We start from the raw sequence: 19,238 nt of genomic DNA on the forward strand, positions 1-19,238 counted from the left end.
GATCTCAGACTCCTGAGCTCTAATAATCCTCCTGCCTCAACTTCCCAAAGTGCTGAGATTACAGGTGTGAGCCACTGCGCCCAGCCTGATAGACTTCTTTATATAGTCTAGATAAAAACCCCTCAGCACAAAAGCTCTTAATGTTGACGATGTCTAATATACTTACTTTTTTCTTGTGTTGCTTTTGGTATCATATCTAAGAAACTATGGCTGAATCTAAGGTCATGAAGATATACCTCTATATTTTTCTCTAATAGTTTATAGTTTTTGCTCTTCTATGATGTCACTAACCAATTTTGAGTTATTTTAAAAAATAGTGTGAGGTAAGTATTCAACTTCATTTTTTTGCATGTGGTTATCCAGTGTCTCAGCATCATTTATTTAAAAAACTATATTTTCCCCTTTGAATGATCTTGGTTCTTTTGTCAAAAATCGGTTGATTGACCATAGTTACGTAAATTTATTTCTAGACTCTCTGACTGCTCTGTCTGTCCTTGTACCAGTACCACATTGTCTTGATTACTGTTGCTTTGTAGTAAGTTTTGAAATTGAGACGTATGAGTTTTCCTACTTTATTCTTCTTTTTCAAAATTGTTTTGGCTACTCTGGGTCTCTTGCAATTCTATATGAATTTAAGAATCAGCTTGTAGATTTGTACAAAGCTGTCATTTGAGATGATGTTGGAATTGCATTGAATCTATAGATCAGTTTGGAGAGTATTAACATTTTGTTGTGGTGGTGGTTTTGAGACAGCTTCTCAATCTGTCGCCCAGTCTGGAATGCAGTGGTGTGATCTCAGCTTGCTGCAACCTCTGCCTCCCAGTTTCAAGTGAATCTCATGCCTCAGCCTCCCTAGTAGCTGAGATTACAGGTGCATGCCACCACGCCTGGCTAATTTTTGTATTTTTAGTAGAGATGGTGTTTCGAGATATTTGCCAGGCTGGTCTCGAACTCCTGACCTCAAAGTGATCTGCCTACCTTGGCCTTCCAAAGTACTGGGATTATAAATGTGAGCCACCATGCCCAGCCTTGGAGAGTATTAATAACATGTTAACAATGTTAAGTCTTTTGATCCTTGAACATGGGACATTTTCCCATTTATTTAGATCTTCTTTAATTTCTTTACAGAATGTTTTTAGTTCTCAGAGTATGTTTTGTGCTACTTTTGTTAAATTTACTGTAAATGAGTTTTCTTAATTTTAATTTTAAATGATCATTGCAAAGGTATAAAAATACAATTAATTTTTGTATATTAATTAATAATTTTGTATATTAATGCTTGTATCTTGTAGCATTGCTGAATTCATTTATTAACTATAATTTTTATGGATTTCTAAGGATTTTCTATATACAAGTTTATATCATCTTTAAAAATAGTTTTAGGCCAGGCACAGTGGCTCATGGCTGTAATTCTAGCACTTTGGGAGGCCGAGATGGATGGATCACTTAAGGTCAGGAGTTTGAGATCAGCCTGGCCAACATGGTAAAACCCCATCTCTACTAAAAATATACAAATTAGCTGGACTTTGTGGTGGGCACCTGTAATCCCAGCTACTCAGGAGGCTAAGGCAGGAGAATCACTTGAACCCGGAAGGCAGAGGCCGAGATCATACCACTGCACTCCAGCCTGAGTGACAGAACAAGACTCCATCTAAAAAATAAATAAATAAAAGTAGTTTGCTTCTTCCTTTCCAAATGCAATGCCTTTTATTTCTTTTTCTTGCCTAGTTACATTCATATTCATAAGAGATATTGGTCTATACTTTTCTTGTGATATGTAGGTGTGATTTTGAAATCTAGGTAATATTGACCTCACAGAATGATTTGTGAAGGAAGTGTTCCTGCCTCTTTCGTTTTTGGAAGAGTTTGTGAAAAATTGGTATCCTCACGGAATGTTTGGTAGAATTCAGTGGGGATGATATCTGGGCCTGGGTCTTTCTTTATGGGCATTACAAAAAATTACAAATTAATTATTCATTACTAATTACTAAATCAATCTTCTTACATAGTTCTTTTCAGACTTTCTATTTCTTCTTGAGTCAGTTTCAGTAGTTGGTATCTTGTTTTTGGTTCCTGATTCTGTCTGAGCTTCCCCACTTCCATTATCTTTAGGAGTGCTGGCAGATGTGATGAATCAGCACTACGAATGTGGAGCATAAATGAGTGGCTAGATGCAAGAATTGGAAGGATTAAAAAGCAGTCAGAGGTCAGAAACCCATGGAGAAGTAGAAGCCAGAATGTGCAGTAGCAGAGAAGTCAGGACCAGCCATAAAATAGAGCCAGTGGGAGACTAGACCCAGAGGGAAAGTAAGAACCAGGAGGTGTGCAAAGCAGGGGAGGGAAAACAGCAATAGAAGAAAACACAGGCCAAGGCTTAGCCAGACAGACCAGAGACCACCTGTAAGAACAGGGCTCACTCCCTGGTACTGAGCCAACTTCTGCCTCAACTCATGACCTTATCTTTTTCTTTTCTTTTTTTTTTTTTTTTTTTTTTTTTTTGTTCCCCAGGCTGGAGTGCAATGGCATGATCTTAGCTCGCTGCAAAGTCTGCCTTCTGGTTTCAAGTGATTCTCCTGCCTCAGCCTCCTGAGTAGCTGGGATTACAGGCCCCCACCACCACACCTGGCTAATTTTTATATTTTTAGTAGAGACAGGGTTTCACCATGTTGGCCAGGCTGGTCTTAAACTCCTGACCTTGGGATTTGCCCACCTCGGCCTCCCAAAGTGCTGGGATTACAGACATGAACTACCATGCCCGGCCAACCCAGGACCTTTTCTGAACTGTGTTGAAGGTAGGAACCACTCCCTGAGCTTGGTGCTATGGGATTCAAAGATAGAGATATGTGGGACTGTCTGACAATATTAGGTAATGAAAGAGTGATAATTCAAATAATGTGAGAGTCTGGCCAGGTGCAGTGTGCACGCCTGTAATCCCAGCACTTTAGGAGGCTGAGGCAGGTGGATCACAGGGTCAAGAGATCAAGACCATCCTGGCCAACATGGTGAAAACCCGTCTTTACTAAAAATACAAAAATTAGCTGAGCATGGTGATGTGTGCCTGTAGTCCCTGCTACTCAGGAGGATGAGGCAGGAGAATCGCTTGAACCTGGGAGGCAGAGGTTGCCATGAGCCGAGATCACACTACTGCACTCCAGCCTGGGCAACAGAGTGAGGCTCCATCTCAAAAAGAAAGAAGAAGAAGAAAAAAAAGAAATAATGTGAGAATCCTAAAAGGATCTATATACCCTGCTTGTCATACCCTATACCAAACTCTTTTAAGTATGAGAGAAATAGCTTAGAAAAATTAATTTAATATTAGTATACATAATTTCATATTCCTTAGAACTACCCATGACTATACCAAACAATGCACAATTAGAGTGACATTTTATATGTCCCCGAAACAAGAAATTATTTTTTTCACATTTTGGAATATAAAAGCTGAGCCGTTATTCCAAATTAATTCTCTTCCAAAAAGAATGGGTAACATGAATCCATTAAATAAATAAAAGAAGTAAAATGGAAAATATTTTTGATCACACATTTGATTAAAATATTTAGTATGATGTGTATCTGGAAAAAATGGTCCCTTGAGGAATACAAATTCCAAGTAAGATGGGGTTTATTTTAAAGGGCGAAAGCCACAGCTGTGCTAATAATCCCTTTTAAGATTCTGTGGATAACATGAGACCCACGGTAGTATCTTACAAAAACATGTAAGGAGATTTGAGAGAAACACAAAAATAAACTGTGAGAATTGCCCCTGCAAAGTTTTTTCCACCCTCCAGCTTTTTTAAAATCTCAAGGAAAAGATGAGAGTAGAAAAGATAAAGGAAAAGAATTCAAAGAGTGAATTGTGAACTATGTCCTTGAAGAACATATTAATAGATAAGTGTAGAAATAGACTGATTATTTGATTTGTTATTAAGTGGGTCAGGGCATTTTTACTTGAAAGTGCCCAAAGCCAATATAAATTAGTTTAGCTGGAAAGGCAACTTGTGGGTTCATAGAATTGCAAAGCCTAAGAGATGTAGCTGAACGCTATACATCATTCTCTTGTCTTTCTGTCTCTTGGCTCTGCCTTCTTTTTTTTTCTTTTTCATTTATTTATTTATTATTTAAGAGCAGATCTCACTCTGTTACCCAGGTTGGAGTACAGTGACACAATCATAGTTTGTTACACCCTCGAACCTCTGGGCTCAAGAGATCCTCACACCTCAGCCTCTTGAGTAGGTAGGACTACAGGTTTGCATCACCATACCTGACTGTTTGAAAAATTTTTTAGTAGAGACTGGGTTTCACCATGTTGGCCAGGATGATCTTGATTTCCTGATCTCATGATCTACCCGCCTCGGCCTCCCAAAGTGCTGGGAATACAGGTGAAACTCCATCTCAACTAAAAATTAGCTGGGTGTGGTGGTGCACACTTGTAATCCCAGCTACTTAGGAGGCTGAGACAGGAGAATCGGTTGAACCCGGGATGCAGAGGTTGCAGTGAGCCAAGATCGTGCTATTGCACTTCAGCCTGATGACAAAACGAGACTCTGCTGAAAAAAAAAAAAAACCCAACACTTGGACCAGGCTGGTCTCAAACTCCTAGCCTCAAGCGATTCTCCCACCTTGACCTCCCACAATGTTGGGATTACAGGCATGAGCAGCCATGCTCAGCTCCTCTTTCTTTTTCTATTCCTCGTCACCCTCCTTTCCTCATCCTTCTTTGTCTTCTTCTCCTCTTCTTTTTCTTTAATCTCATGTTGCTTTAATCCATTCTAAAAATGAATTTTTTGATGTAGTTAGGGAAGACAGTTTCTGACAAAAATATAATTTCATACTCCTTAGAGCTAATTGTTAATGACATTAAAGAACTAACAACACACTTCAGGCCAGTAGAGCTGTAGTAACACAGAAGACAAGAGGCTCAGAGAATGGTCATATCTGAAGGTCCCTCTGACTCTGTAACCTCTGTCTTTTCAACGAAGACCTTGCCACAAGAGCCTTTCTCTATACTAGCGTGGGCTTGAGGAACTTCTGCATATTGCCTGAAGATGAGATGGCTTTAGTTCATTTGACATTCATCCACTAAACACATGCTCTTAAGCTCCTAATCTGTGTGGGCTCTGGAGTACAGAGAACAGTAAGATAGATGAGTCCTGTCCTCATGGAAATTATACTTGAATCAGGCTGATGGTTGGGGGTGTTGCTTCCTTAGAATGGTGAAGGCCTCTTTGAGATGTGACATCTACACTCAAAGGAGAGGAGGCTTTAGCCATATGAAGATCACTTTCTAGGAGAGCAGAGAAAATCTCCAAGGAGATGCCAGCTGAACTTCTGACTTAATCACAGGGAGGAGCTGGGCATGTGAAGGTCACACACCTGCCACACTTTCATAATTGAGGCCCTCACTGTCTTGAACAATCTTCTTGATTCTGAAGGCCCCTAGAGTTGCCTTTCTAAAATGCAGCTCTGATCATGACACTCTCCTGTTTAAACCCTTCCACTGCCCCAGGTTAAACTCAGAACCCCCAGGCACACAGGTGCAGTGTGGTTGATGACCTGGCCCCTGTGCTCCTCAACAGCCTCATTCTCGCTGCCCACGACGCACTGCATGTTGCAGTCATATTGAAATCACTGGTGTTCCTCTTTTTTGACAGGCTCTTTTAGATATTCATGCCTTGGTACTTACTGCTCCGTGACCTGAAATTCCCCTTCTCCTTTGGCCCCCATTCCCTGTGTAATCAATACTCATTTTTGAAAGATGTCACCTCCTTTAGGAAACCTTTGAATGCCCCCAAGCTGGATTGGATGCCTGTGCTGTGCACATGTAAGCCCCTGAGCTTACCTTAATCATATCGTTTTATTGTAATTTTCTGCTTCTTGGCTTCCTCCTCCTTTAGATAGTAATCTCTCTGAAGACAGGATACTTGTCCTAGCCCAATACCCAGAGCAGAGTAGATTCATAATAAACATTTAAATACATACATCAAAGCCAAGTGTAGTGACATGTTGACTGTAGTCCCAGCTACTTAGGAAGCTGAGGGGGAGGATTGCTTGAGCCCAGGAGTTCAAAGCTGTAGTGAGCTATGATTATGCCTGTGACTAGCCACTACGCTACAGCCTAGGCAACATAGAGAGACTCCATCTCTTAAAAAATAATAATAATTAAATAAATAAACATAAATATATAAATCATTTTTAAAAATCTACATAGAAACCAAAGTACAAAAGGTGAATTACAGACTCTATCTTGCAGAAAACTGAATAAATGATGTGTAGGGCAAATTTGAGAAACATTTCAAAGGAAACATATAAAAGTGATAAAGAGATAAAAATGAAAATTATGAGATTGAATAATAGAAACAGAAAGTATGGAACAGTTGTTTCTTTTCTGTTTGCAGGCATATTTTCCTTTCAGTAACCTCTCATCCCATACCTATGGTGGATAGCAATCATTTGACCCCCTGCTTCCTGCCATAGGAATGGGCCTGTGACCCAGGCTGATCACGCTATTCCTTTGGACTTGGAAATTGAACCAGGAGTAGAAATAATCCCCACCCCGACCTCCAAGGAGGGCCAGTTAACAAATTATGAAGAGACTGATGTGGATCTCTTCGGGTATCTGAAATTATGAGCTTCTAAGGGCACTTCCGTTGTCAAGCAGAGCAAGCCCACCTGAGAATTAAACCAAAGCAGAAAAAGGATTGCTGAAAAGTAGAAAGCTGACATCTATCTCTGTTCAGTTTGAACCCTTGCCTCCAGCTATATCTGAAGTCAGGTCTCCCAAACTTCCCAGTTATGTGAGACCTAACTCTTTGGTTTACCTGCAATCATAAGATAAATATTGTTACCTAGAAGTGGAGTACAGCAGGTTTCAGGCCCTGACATGAAGAACTAGGTGAGTTGAGGTATGTAAGTGGGAATGAGGATTATTCTGTCCCCATCTAAGAACTGTACACTGGATTATAGAGTAACCACACATGTTATATTTGGGAAATCTGATCAAGTCTTCTATGGCTAGTGTTTTGGTGACCTGTAGAAAATGTCCAGATACTGGAATAAGTTGATGATTTTTTGATGCTTTTAATAATTTCGATAAAATTATGGCCTTCATCAAGCAGTTAAACATATTGTTGGCATATGGCCCAGCAAGTCCACTCCTAGGTATTCCAAAAGAAATACAAACACATGTCCACATCAAAACTTGTACGTGAATGTTTATCAGCTATATTATCGTAATAGCCAAGAGTAAGAAACAACCAAATGTCCACAACTAATGAATGGATAAGGAAAATGTAGTACATCCACTCAAAGAAATATTATCCAGAAATAAAAGGAGAAGTTCTGATATGTGCTACCACATGGCCAAACCTTGACAACATTATGCTAAATTTAAAAGGCCAGTCACGAAGCACCACATTTTATGTGATTCTATTGATATAAAAGGTTGAGAATAGGTAAATCTAAAGAGACAGAAAGTAGATCAGGCCAGGGACAATGGCTCACGTCTGTAATCCCAGCAAATTGGGAGACCAAGGTGGGCAGATCACCTGAGGTCGGGAGTTCAAGACCAGCCTGACCAACATGGAGAAACCCCGTCTCTACTAAAAATACAAAATTAGCTGGGTGTGATGGCATATGCCTGTAATCCCTGCTACTCAGGAGGCTGAGGCAGGAGAATTGCTTGAACCCAGGAAGTGGAGGTTGCAGTGAGCCGAGATGGCACCATTGCACTCCAGCCTGGGTAACAAGAGTGAAATTCTGTCTAAAAAAGAAAAAAGTAGATTAGTAGTTGCCAGGGACTGGGAGGGATGAGGGAATTCAGAGGTTAGAGCTTGGTTTCTTTGTAGTGATAAAAATGTTCTAAAATGGATTATGGTGATGGATGCACAACTATGTGAAGATATTAAAAAGTCATTGAACTTTACACCCTAAATGAGTGAATTGCAAGGCATGGAAATGATATCTCAATAAAACTGTTTGTTTTTGTTTTGTTTTGTTTTGTTTTGTTTTGTTTTGTTTTGTTTTTAAACAAGAAGGCTTTAGCCTAAACAGCATGCTGAAAGGGAATGGCATATAGCTTTGTGAAGAGGCCCTTTCTGTCTATAAACAGCAAAATACCTGAGATACCGGTAGGATAATTAAGAGGCAGCTAATCATGTGCATTTGGAGAAGTCTAAGAACACTATTCCCTACTTGAACCTGGAGCTAAAGTTAGTGAGAGGTAAAAGGCAGGGAGGTGGGAACTACAGAAGATAAAACTGGCTGGGATTAAGAAAGCACATAATTAGGAAGAAATATTTTAAAAAGTAAAAACCAAAAAAATCCTTTTATTAAAAAAGGAAAAAAGACTGGCCATAGTAGAAGCTTGAGCCCCAGGCATCCTACAGACACCTCCTGCTGTTACTTCTCAGCACTACAAAGGTGAGAGTAATTCGGCCGCTAAAGACAACCACTGGGATGTGGTCTGAGAAAGACTACTGGATCTTGGGTTGTTGGGTCACAGCCAGGAGCAAAACAGTTAAACCAAGAGCAAGGAGTTTGAGCAAAGCATCAAGCTCTGTGACCAAGAGAAAAAGCCACTGGGCTGTGGGTTCAGGTTCAAAAATCAGGACTGGCCAGATCTTTGGCTTTGGTTACTAGCTCATGGAGTTGACAGTGCAGGATTCACCCTACTGCCAGGACAGACCTCTTACTTTTTCTTTTAGCAGCACAAGTGTATGCTATAAAGTGGTGGCCACTGGAAATTGGCTCTCAGTTTTCAAATAAGAGGTTTTGTTGTGGTTTCCTGATTTACTTCGTATGTTGTAAAACTGAATATTCAGGCTGGAACACAGTGGCTATTCACAGACACAGTCAAAGCATGCTGCAACCTCAAACTCCTGGCCTCAAGCAATTCTCACACCTCAGCCTCCTGAGTAGCTGGGACTACAGGTACTCACCACTGTGCCCAGCCTATGTTTTTAATTTATCCATTGGTTATTAAATGGTGAAGAGTCATATCTAGACCTAAAATTCTGGGACTTTAGAGCACAATATGGTGACTAGACGAGTTTTGGGATTTCTTCTTTTGGGGAGAAAAAGAATGTGTTTTTATTTGTGGAAGAAAATTTTACATTGTCATTGGGGGGATCTTTTAAAAGTATATGGAATTGTGTGTGTGTGTGTGTGTGTGCATGCATGCACGTGCGTGTAGGATCCTGAATAGGAATGGAATGGACATCAACTCTGTCTTTGTGGTTTCAGCACATTTTGTGTTTGGGAACAGTCTCTACACATCTGGTGGACATACAGTACATGCCCCTCCTCAATACCCTGATTGGTCTTGGATGCATCATGTAATAAAACGAATTAGAATTTTTTTTTAATTTACTTTTTTTTTTTAAGATGGGGTTTCACCATGTTGGTCAGGCTGGTCCTGAACTACTGACCTTGTGATCCGCCCACCACAGCCTCCCAAAGTGCTGGGATTACATGCGTGAGCCACCATGCCCAGCCCAGAATCTTTTTATTGTGTGGAATTTATATGGCTTTGGGGAAGGAAAGCCCTTTCTCCTTGTGAGAGTTCAAGCACTAAGTAACCTATAAGCTTGCAGCTTCTGGGAACTAGTTTTGCCACCGTTTTCAAATAATCTGCCAGAAAACAAAGCTAATCCAGAGGAAAATAAGGACGAAAGTGGGGAAAGACTTATGTATGTTTTGTTCACTGTGGCATCTCAGCGCTTAGAACAGTGTCTGGAGCATAGTAGGTGCTTAATAAATGTCAGTTAAATGAATAAAATTAGAACTGAAAAATAGGAATAGAGAAAGAATGCTGGTGACATGGTTTGAACTTCTGCTTCCATTTGTGTCTAGAGCCAGCTCTATTCCTTGGCCTTCCCAGGGACATGAGTCAACACATTTCTTTTATTCTAATGAGTATGGCAGACATTGTACATTAGTTTACTCAATACTGCTCCGAAACCATACTAACATGACTTTGTGTACATCAGTGCTGGAAGATGAAAGTCTACATTACCCACACGCCTTTGCAATGAGGATTTCTGCATGGGATGTAACATCCACCAAATAGATGCATATGAATGAGATTTGGAAGAGGGTTATGGGTCCTGTGAGGTGGCTATGCCGGCAGCACAGTAGCAGAGGCATTTTGGTGCTTTTGCAGCAGCTGTCAGAAGCCCTGAGTCTAGTCAGTTCCTAGCTCTGTGTGATCAGCAGTGACAGCAGCAACTTCCTACTCTCACAGCTTTCTTGACCATGGCTTAAAGGCCAGCCTGGTCTTTAAGTCAGTAGTGGTGCAGCTGCAGTGGTAGCAGCAAGTTTGCTGAGGTAGATTTCAATGTAGCTCCAGGAGTTCCTGAAAGTCCAGACATTTTATTGAGTAATCTGTTCTCTGTGATGTAAATGTCATTTTATCATAAACAACATTTCCAGACAGAAATGGTTCTGTTCTGGGCTTATTATTTATTATAGATATAAATTTATCTATATCTAAGTTAATACCACGCTTTTTTTTTGAGAGGGAGTCTCACTCCATTACCCAGGCTGTAGCGCATGATAGCATGATCTTGGCTCACTTCATCCTCCGCCTCCCAGGCTCAAGCAATCCTCCCACCTTAGCCTCTTGAGTAGCTGGGACCACAGACATGTGCCACCACTCCCAGCTAATTTTACTGTATTTTTGATAGAGATGGGGGGTTTCACCATGTTGCCCAGGCTGGTCTCAAACTTCTGAGCTCAAGCAATTCACCTGCCTCAGCCTACCAAGTGCTGCAATTACAGGCATGAGCCACTGCGTTCAGCCAATACCACACTGTTTTAATTTCCATTGTTTTGTTTTTTGTTTTTGAGGTAGGATCTCACTCTGTTGTTCAGACTAGAGTGTCATCAAGGCTCACTGCAGCCTCAGCCTCCAAGGTTCAAGTAATCCTGCCACCTCAGTGTCTTGAATATCTGGGACTACAGGTGTGTGCCACCATGTCCAGCTAATTTTTTGTAGAGACTTGATTTCCCCATGTTGCCCAGGCTGCTTTCAAACTCTTGAGTTAAAACGATCCACCCACCTTGGCCTCCCAAAGTGCAGGTGTGAGGCTGGCCAGTTTCCACAGTTTTATCCCATGTTTTGCCAACTGCCAGGACAAACCTCTCCTCATTGCTCATTTTTTTCAAAAACTTATTGGCTCTTTTTGTGTATTTTTTTTTCCATTTGCACGTGAGAATTAACTTGTTAAATTCTGTAAAAAGTCCTTTTGAGACCTTAAGAAATTGAAGTTAACTAAATTTATAGATTAAGTCAAGGAGAATTTGAAAATTTAAATATTGAGTCTTCTCATTTAGGAACATGGTGTATCTTTTATTCAGAGCTCTTGTATGCCCTTTACTAACTTTTTTATTCATATAGGTTTCATATGTTTTTTATTTGGATTATTTCTACATATTTTATGGAGTTTGTGATTTTTGTGAATGCTATCTTTTTATTTCTCAATTTCTAATTGATTATTGCTGATGAACTAGAACAGTGATTCTCAAAGTATGGTCTCTGGACCAGCAGCAGCAACATTTCCTGAAAACTTAGAAATAAAGATTTTCGAAGTGATTTTAATGCATGCTAAAGTTACAGCCACTACATTGGAAAGATACCTTGTCGTTCCTGATTGCTGAAGTCCTATTTTTCTTAGTTTGCAACAGACAACCTTGTATTTTTTATTACTATTTTTAAAAATCTTTTTCCATTTTCCATATAACTGTCAAGTCCAAACTTTTTATTCTTTTTTATTTATTTATTTATTTTTTGAAACTAGATGTCTCTTTGTTACCCAGACTGGGATGCAGTGGAGCTCATTGTAATCTCCAACTCCTGGGCTCAAACAATCCTCTTACTTCAGCCTCCCAAAGCCATGGGGTTACAGGCATGAGCCACCATGCTAGACCCTGTAATTTTTTTCTTTTGTTTTTTGAGTTCTTAAGGTGAAATAGGAAATTATCAAAATAATTCCTGCTTTCAAAAACCTCAGTTTTGCACACAGATAAAATAATGCTTTATTTTTGAAACAGCTTTATTGAGATATGATTGACATACAGTAAACTGCACATATTTCAAGTGCAGTTTATTATATGTCAATTGTTGGGTAAGTTTTGATTTATATACACCCTTGTGAAACCATCATCACAATCAAGACAATGAACATAGCCATCCCTCCCAAAAGTTCTCTCTTGGCACTCAAGCTCTGTGTAATCCTCTCCCTTTGAGTGTGGACTGGATATAGTGATTTGCTTCTAACTTATAAAACACGGAAAATAACAGGATGTCACTTCTGTGGTTAGGTTGCAAAAGACTGACTTCCATCTTGCTTGTTCTCTTGTCTTCTCTCACTTGTTCACTTGGATGAAGACAGCCTCTATGCTGGGTGCTGCTCTCTAGAGAAGGCCACATGCTGGAACCTTTGGGGCCTCTCAGAGGCCAACTAGTAGTAAGGAATGGAAGTCTTCAGCTCAGCACCCATGAGGAACTGAATCTTGCCAACAACCCCCGAATGAGCTTGGAAGAGGATCCTGTCCCGGTTAAATCTTGAGGTGATTGTGGCCCTGGCCACCACCTTGACTAAAGCCTTGTGAGAGACGCAGGTCCGGTGCCTCAACTGCAGCCTTTTGAGAAGCCCTGAACTGAAGGGCCCTGCTAAGTTGCACCTGGATTCCTGATTTATAGCAACTGGGAGATAATAAATATGTGTTGGCTGGGCGCTGTGACTCATGCTTGTAAACCTAGCGCTTTGGGAGGTCAACGTGGGTGGAACATGAGGTCAGGAATTCGAGACCAGCCTGGCCAACACAGTGAAACTCCATCTCTAAAAAAAATACAAAAATTATCTGGGCGGTGGTCTTGGCAGGCACCTGTAATCCCAGCTACTCAGGAGGCTGAGACAGGAGAATCACTTGAACCCAGAAGGCAAAGGTTGTAGTGAGCCAAGTTTGTGCCACTGCACTCTAGCCTGGGCGACAGAGCTAGACTTTGTCTCAAAAATAAATAAATAAATAAATAAATGTGTGTTAAATGGTTCCATTTGGGGGTAACTTGATATGCAGCAATAGGCAACTAATACAAATAGAAATTAATAAATTGTGTGTGTGTGTGTGTGTGTATATATATATATATAATGTGTGTGTATATACCCACATTATTATACATTAAATGTATATATTATATAACATACACACACACATATATATACATTTTTTTTTTGAGACAGGTTCTCAGTCTGTTGCTTCAGGCTGGAGTGCAGTGGTGTGATCACACTCACGGCATCTCCACCTTCCAGGCTCAAGAGATCCTCCTGCCTCAGTCTCCTGATTAGCTGAGACTACAGATGGGTGCCACCACACCCAGGTAATTTTTGTAGAGACAAGGTTTCACCATGTTGCCCAGGCTGGTCTTTTTTTTTTTTTTTTTTTTTTTTTGAGACAGAGTCTCTGTTGGCCAGGCTGTAGTGCAGTGAAATGGTGCATTCTTGGCTCACTGCAACCTCTGCCTCCTGGGTTCAAGTGATTCTCATGCCTCAGCTTCGTGAGTAGCTGGATTACAGACATGCGCCACCATGCCTAGCTAATTTTTTGTATTTTTAGCAGAGATGGAGTTTCACCATGTTGACCATGCTGCTCTCAAACTCCTGGCCTCAATGATCCATCTGCCTCAGCCTCCCAAAGTGATGGGATTACAGGCATGAGCCACCGTGCCCAGCCCCAAGCTGGTCTTGAACCCCTTGGTTCAGGTGATCCTCCTGCCTCAGCCTCCCAAAGTGCTGGAATTACAGTGTCAGCCACTGGACCCAGCCTATACTTTTAATGCTCTTATTCTTTTTTTTTTTTTTTTCAAAATAATTTCAGTTTACTAAGCATACATCTGTGGTGTTCAGAAGCTTCTCTTACTCTTTCCCCCCTTATTTGTGGCTAACTATAAAGAGATAATTCAGCAGTTCTTTGTCGAGGATATTTTATAACAACTGATTATATGGCAGAAAAATCTATTTTTTTTTTTTTTACTTTTGAGCTCTTCAAAACGCTTGGTTGATGATTTATTAGCAAGGTGCCCCTGAGATAACTTTCCTAATACCTTTGACTTTGTTTCAAAGGAAATTTTAGAAGGCACAGTCATCTTACTCTCTTTCTCAGTGAAGACTGAGATTGAAGTAATAGTGTAAATGCCTGAGGGAAATTAACCATGTAAAAATATTCCATGGTTAATTTTTGCAAAATAATCATTTCAATAAGCAAAAAAATAAAAAAATAAATAACTGTTTTAAGGGAATCACTCCCTTTGGAAAGGAATTCCAAAGAAAGAGCAAAAGGAAGGTTGTAATGGGGCTACTCCACAGTGTCAGGTTAGGGACCAGACTTTATTATCTGTATCTGGCAACTTAGTAAATAAATGTTAATAAAAAGAATGTTTGAAAGGAACAAAAATACTCAAGTTTGAATATTCAGTCTTTCTCCCTCCTGCTTCTCCCACCCACTGAAGGAAGGATCCTTCATTTCTTATCTCTCTATAAAATGTTGTGTTAAGAAGGAGGTTAGGCTGGGCATGGTGGTTCTTGCCTGTAATCCTACCATGACTGGGCAACATTGTGGGACCCCTCCATCGGTATGAAAAAAATTTTAAATTAGCCAGGCCTACTGGTGCACACCTGTAGTCGCAGCTACTCTGGAGGCTGAGACAAAAGCATTACCTGAGCCTGGGAATTTGAGGCAGTGAGCCTAGATCACGCAACTGGACTCCAGCCTGGTGACAGAGTGAGGACTTGTCTCAATCCCCGACTAAACAAACAAACAAACAACAAAAGCAAAGAAGAAGAAGGTCAAATTGTTCTCTTGTGTGTCAGGAAAGGGCTTGAAATAATAGCCAAGGAGGGTAAACTGCCTCAATGATAGGGCGGGGGCCAAGTTGTCAGGGAGGGAAAGAATGGTGAGTATAAGAAACGGGAAGAACCTTGAGAGTTTGATGAGCAAGGGAGAAGTTATTTGGGCAGCTTTTCAGGAAAACTTTAGGGAAAAAGACTGGTAAAGAGGATTTTGAGGAAATTTTGCTGTGTTAATATATATGTAATTCCTGCCTTGGCATTTCTGTGAGATGGTTAGTAAAAATCTTCGTCTTTCCGAACTTTTTGCAATTGAATTTGAGCTTGCTTTGAGTGGATCACATGCTCAGACTGGCTTTAGAGTGGCTCACTTTTACTCCAGCTTCTCTCTGTCTAAGCATCTACCTCCCCTCCTTCTTGCCTCCTGCGCTAGGTCTCATTGCCCTGTTTTCCAACAGCATCAACTGATGCCACCACTACACACTTATCTAGGGGTTTTCTTACTTCCCTAACTTCCCTTGCTTAGAAGTAATCAAGTCTTCTTTCTACTTAGTTCAGTCAAGATGCAATAGAAATTATTCATAGAGGCCACAGGCAGGAATAAAAAGAAATTGAAAGACCAAAAATACATAAAGAAAAATGATTAAAGTATGAAGTATATTGGTTTATAGAGTTTAGGTTTCTTATATATTTTCTAATTAATTAATTAATTAATTAATTTTTGACAGAGTCTCATTCTGTCCCCTAGACTGGAGGGCAATGGCATTATCTTGGGCCACTGCAGCCTCTGCCTCTAGGGTCCAAGCAAGTCTTCTGCCTCAGCCTCTAGAGTAGTGGGGAATGCAGGTGTGCCCTACCACACCTGTCTTTTTTTTTTTTTTTTTTTTTTGTATTCTTAGTAGAGACATGGTTTCACCATGTAGACCAGGCTGGTCTCAAACTCTTGACCTCAAGTGATCCACACACCTTGGCCTCCCAAAGTGCTGGGATTATAGGTGTGAGCCACCACCTTCAGACTAATTGATTTATTTTTAGAGACAGGGTCTTGCTCTGTCACCCAGGCTAGAGTGCAGTGGTACAATCATAGCTCACTGAAGCCTCAAACTCCTGATCTCAAGTGATCCTTCTACAACAGCTTCCCAAGTAGTTAGGACTACAGGTGTGTGCTACTATGCCCAGTTGATTTTTACATTTTTAGGTAGAGATGGGGGTCCACACTATGTTGTCCAGGCTAGTCTTGAACTCCTGGCCTCAAGGGATACTCCTGTCTCGGTATCCCAAAGCTCTAGGATTATAGGTGTGAGTCACTTCACCTGGACAAGTTTCCTTATATTAATATAACTAAAGAAATAGTTATATAATATATAATAACTAAAGAATATAACTAAAGCCCTTTCATCATGAAAGGGCTTCATCTCATGAAGTCTATCAAATTCTTAGTGTTGATTCCTTTCTCTTCATTAGCTCTGTGCCTGTGTTTAGTGTCTTAACCAATCATTGCTGTGTTTTGAGAGATCTTCAGCTTGTTCTGGAAGTTAGGTTTGTACATAAAGGAAATGTTTTTTTTCTCCTTACAACTGATGTATAAGGAGAGTGAATTTTATAAAATGGAAGTCATTTTGTTTTGCTGAGCTCCAGCCTGTTATCAGCCTGAACTGTCAAAACTGTCATCCAGCTGTTATCAGCCTGAACTGTCAAAAGTGTCATTTAGTGCTTTTCTGAATGACAGAACTTACTGATAGTTTGTTACATACAGAATTTAATTTTTTACTCTTTCTTGAATATATATTCTATATTTTCAACTAAGCAGTCCTGAGAAGGCAAGGACCATATTTTTTATATTTTTTCCTTCATAGGTTTTAGTTATTATGTTTATATAAAGGTAGTGTAGATACACGGTTCTTGAAGTGTGATACAAGTATCTCTAGGGGTATCTGACACCCTTTGGGGTTAACAAGATCAAAACTATTTAAAAACAATGTTTAGATAATATTTGCTGTTTTCAGTCTCACTCTTTCATGAGTGTATGATGGAGTTTTCCGGATGCTACATGGATGTGTTGTGATGTCATTGATCTGATGCCTAATGAAATGTATGCTTGTGTATCTTGTCTTAAAATTTTCTCAGTTTTATTTTCTTAATATTGATAGATATAATCCACATAAACAAAAGCTCTTTAAGGTTCTCCATAGTTTTTAAGAGTGTAAAATGGTACTGAGACAAAAAAGTTTGAGACCTGGTGGTGTAGATAATTGTGTGTTGAACTGAAAGTGAAATCAATCTGATCTTAGCTAAATCATTTTTCTGAGTTTATAGTGGGGCCTGGGATTCTTTGCCGTTACTCTCTGTATCAGTCAAGGTCCAACCTGACAAAGAAACCACAAGAGATAGAGACCACAGTTATTTGAATAGGAAAAATTTAATATAAAGAATTATTAACTATAACTGAGGTCTATAACTATAACTTGGTACTCCAGCACCAAGGGACTGGCTAGTAAGAAGCAAAGACACCTCTAAAGAATATAGGTGCTAGTGTTTGAATGTCTGCTTTCCTCCAAAATTCGTATGTTGAAATCTTAGCCCTGAAGGTGATGGCATTTGGAGGTGGGGAGTTTGGAAGTGATTAAGTCATGAAGTTTACCCTCATGAATGGAATTAGCACTCTTACAAAACAGGTCTGAGGAAGATGTTTACCTCTTTTACTATGTGAAGACATGGGGTAAAATGGCTGTCTGTGAATCAGGAAGTGGGGCCTCACCAGACACTGCATCTGCCAGGCCTTTGATCTTTGACCTCTTTGCCTCCAGAACGGTGAGAAACAAATTTCTTTTGTTTTATTTTATTTTATTTTATTTTACTTTATTTTTTTTGAGATGGAGTCTTGCTCTGTTGCCCAGGCTGGAGTGTGGTGGCGCGATCTTGGCTCACTGCAACCTCCACTTCCTGGGTTCAAATTATTCTCCTGACTCAGCCTCCCAAGTGGCTGGAATTACAGGTGCCCACCACTGTGCCCAGCTAATTTGTGTATCTTTGGTAGAAACCGGATTTCACCATGTTGGCCAGGCTGATCTTGAACTCCTGACCTCAGGTGATCCGCCTGCCTCAGCCCTCCAAAGTTCTGAGATTTCAGATGTGAGTCACCATGCCTGACAAATTTAGCTTCTTTATAAGCCAACAGTTTATGGCATTTTGTTATAGCAGCCTGAATTGACCAAGACAACAGGAATAACAGCTACTCCCCACTGGGGCTGAGCTAGAGCACCCAAGGAAGCGGCCCCCCATGACTGAGATCCAGACCTTACAGAGAGGGCACAGCTGTGTCTCACTGAATGGCAGAGAAGTTACTGTGGTGCCATGCTGGCAGAACTTGCCGGAAGCCTTCCCTCTGGAACTTTCCAGAAATCTTTCTCTTAGGTTTCTGGGAAAGCTGTTCATGCTGAAGTGTCTCATTGGGGGCACTCTGTAGCAAAACTGCCTGGGAGAGGGGTGGGTTGTGGTGGGAAGGAAACTGTTGGCCAGTAGGTGCTGTTGCTGCTCTGCGCTACAGGAACCAAGTGCTGAAGAAGGCGCACATGTTGCGGAAGCTGGACAACATTGAAGTCGCCCATTTAGTAGGACCCAGAGAAGCAGCCCTGGGTGCAGGAGCCTGCAGAGGGAGCATATGCCAACCAGAAAGGAAACGTTTTTCTTTTGCAATGTCTCTCCAGTGCTGTCTACCAACAAAGTTTAACATCATGCCATCTGGTAAAGAAAAATTACTTAAAGGGTCTAGCTCTGTTTTAGCAGAGTAGGCAATGAGGATGAATCTAGAGTGGAGAAGAAACAAAATCACAGATTTGGCATACTCACTTTCTCTTACGAGAGAAGAAAAAGAGCTCAGAGTAGTATGAGCTATGTGAGGTATGCAAAATATATCAGGCCCAGAGAATCAAAAGTATGGAACTTCAGTCATACCTCTTCCAACCCAGGGCCGGGGGCAACTGTGTAAAAGCATTTTGTTTCTGACTTGCTGCCTCACCCACTATCTTTACTATCTCTTTTGAGATGGAGACTTTGTTCCTGGACTTTGTGATTTAAAGAAAAATGAATAGCCAAGAAATAACATAAGCTATTGAATGGGTGAGGCAGTGGATCACCTGAGGTCAGGAGTTCGAGACCAGCCTAGTCAACATGGTGAAACCCCATCTCTACTAAAAATACAAAATCAATTAGCCAGCTGTGGTGGCACATGGCTGTAATCCCAGCTGCTGAGGAGGCTGAGGCAGGAGAATTGCTTGAACCTGGGAGGCAGAGTTTACAGTGAGCTGAGATCACGCCATTGTACTCCAGCCTGGGCAACAAGAATTAAACTCCATGTCAAAAAAAAAAAAAATAGCTTATGTTATTTCAATGTAA

General features: G+C 40.6%; 1 pseudogene; it reads left to right on the plus strand.

Annotated features, from left to right (window-relative positions):
* Nucleotides 1-19,238, plus strand: part of LOC141581437 (large ribosomal subunit protein uL30-like) — a 102,831-nt pseudogene that overhangs the window by 80,553 nt on the left and 3,040 nt on the right.

The sequence above is a fragment of the Saimiri boliviensis genome, chromosome 15 (genome assembly GCF_048565385.1).
Source record: "Saimiri boliviensis isolate mSaiBol1 chromosome 15, mSaiBol1.pri, whole genome shotgun sequence".
NCBI classification, from domain to species: domain Eukaryota; kingdom Metazoa; phylum Chordata; class Mammalia; order Primates; family Cebidae; genus Saimiri; species Saimiri boliviensis.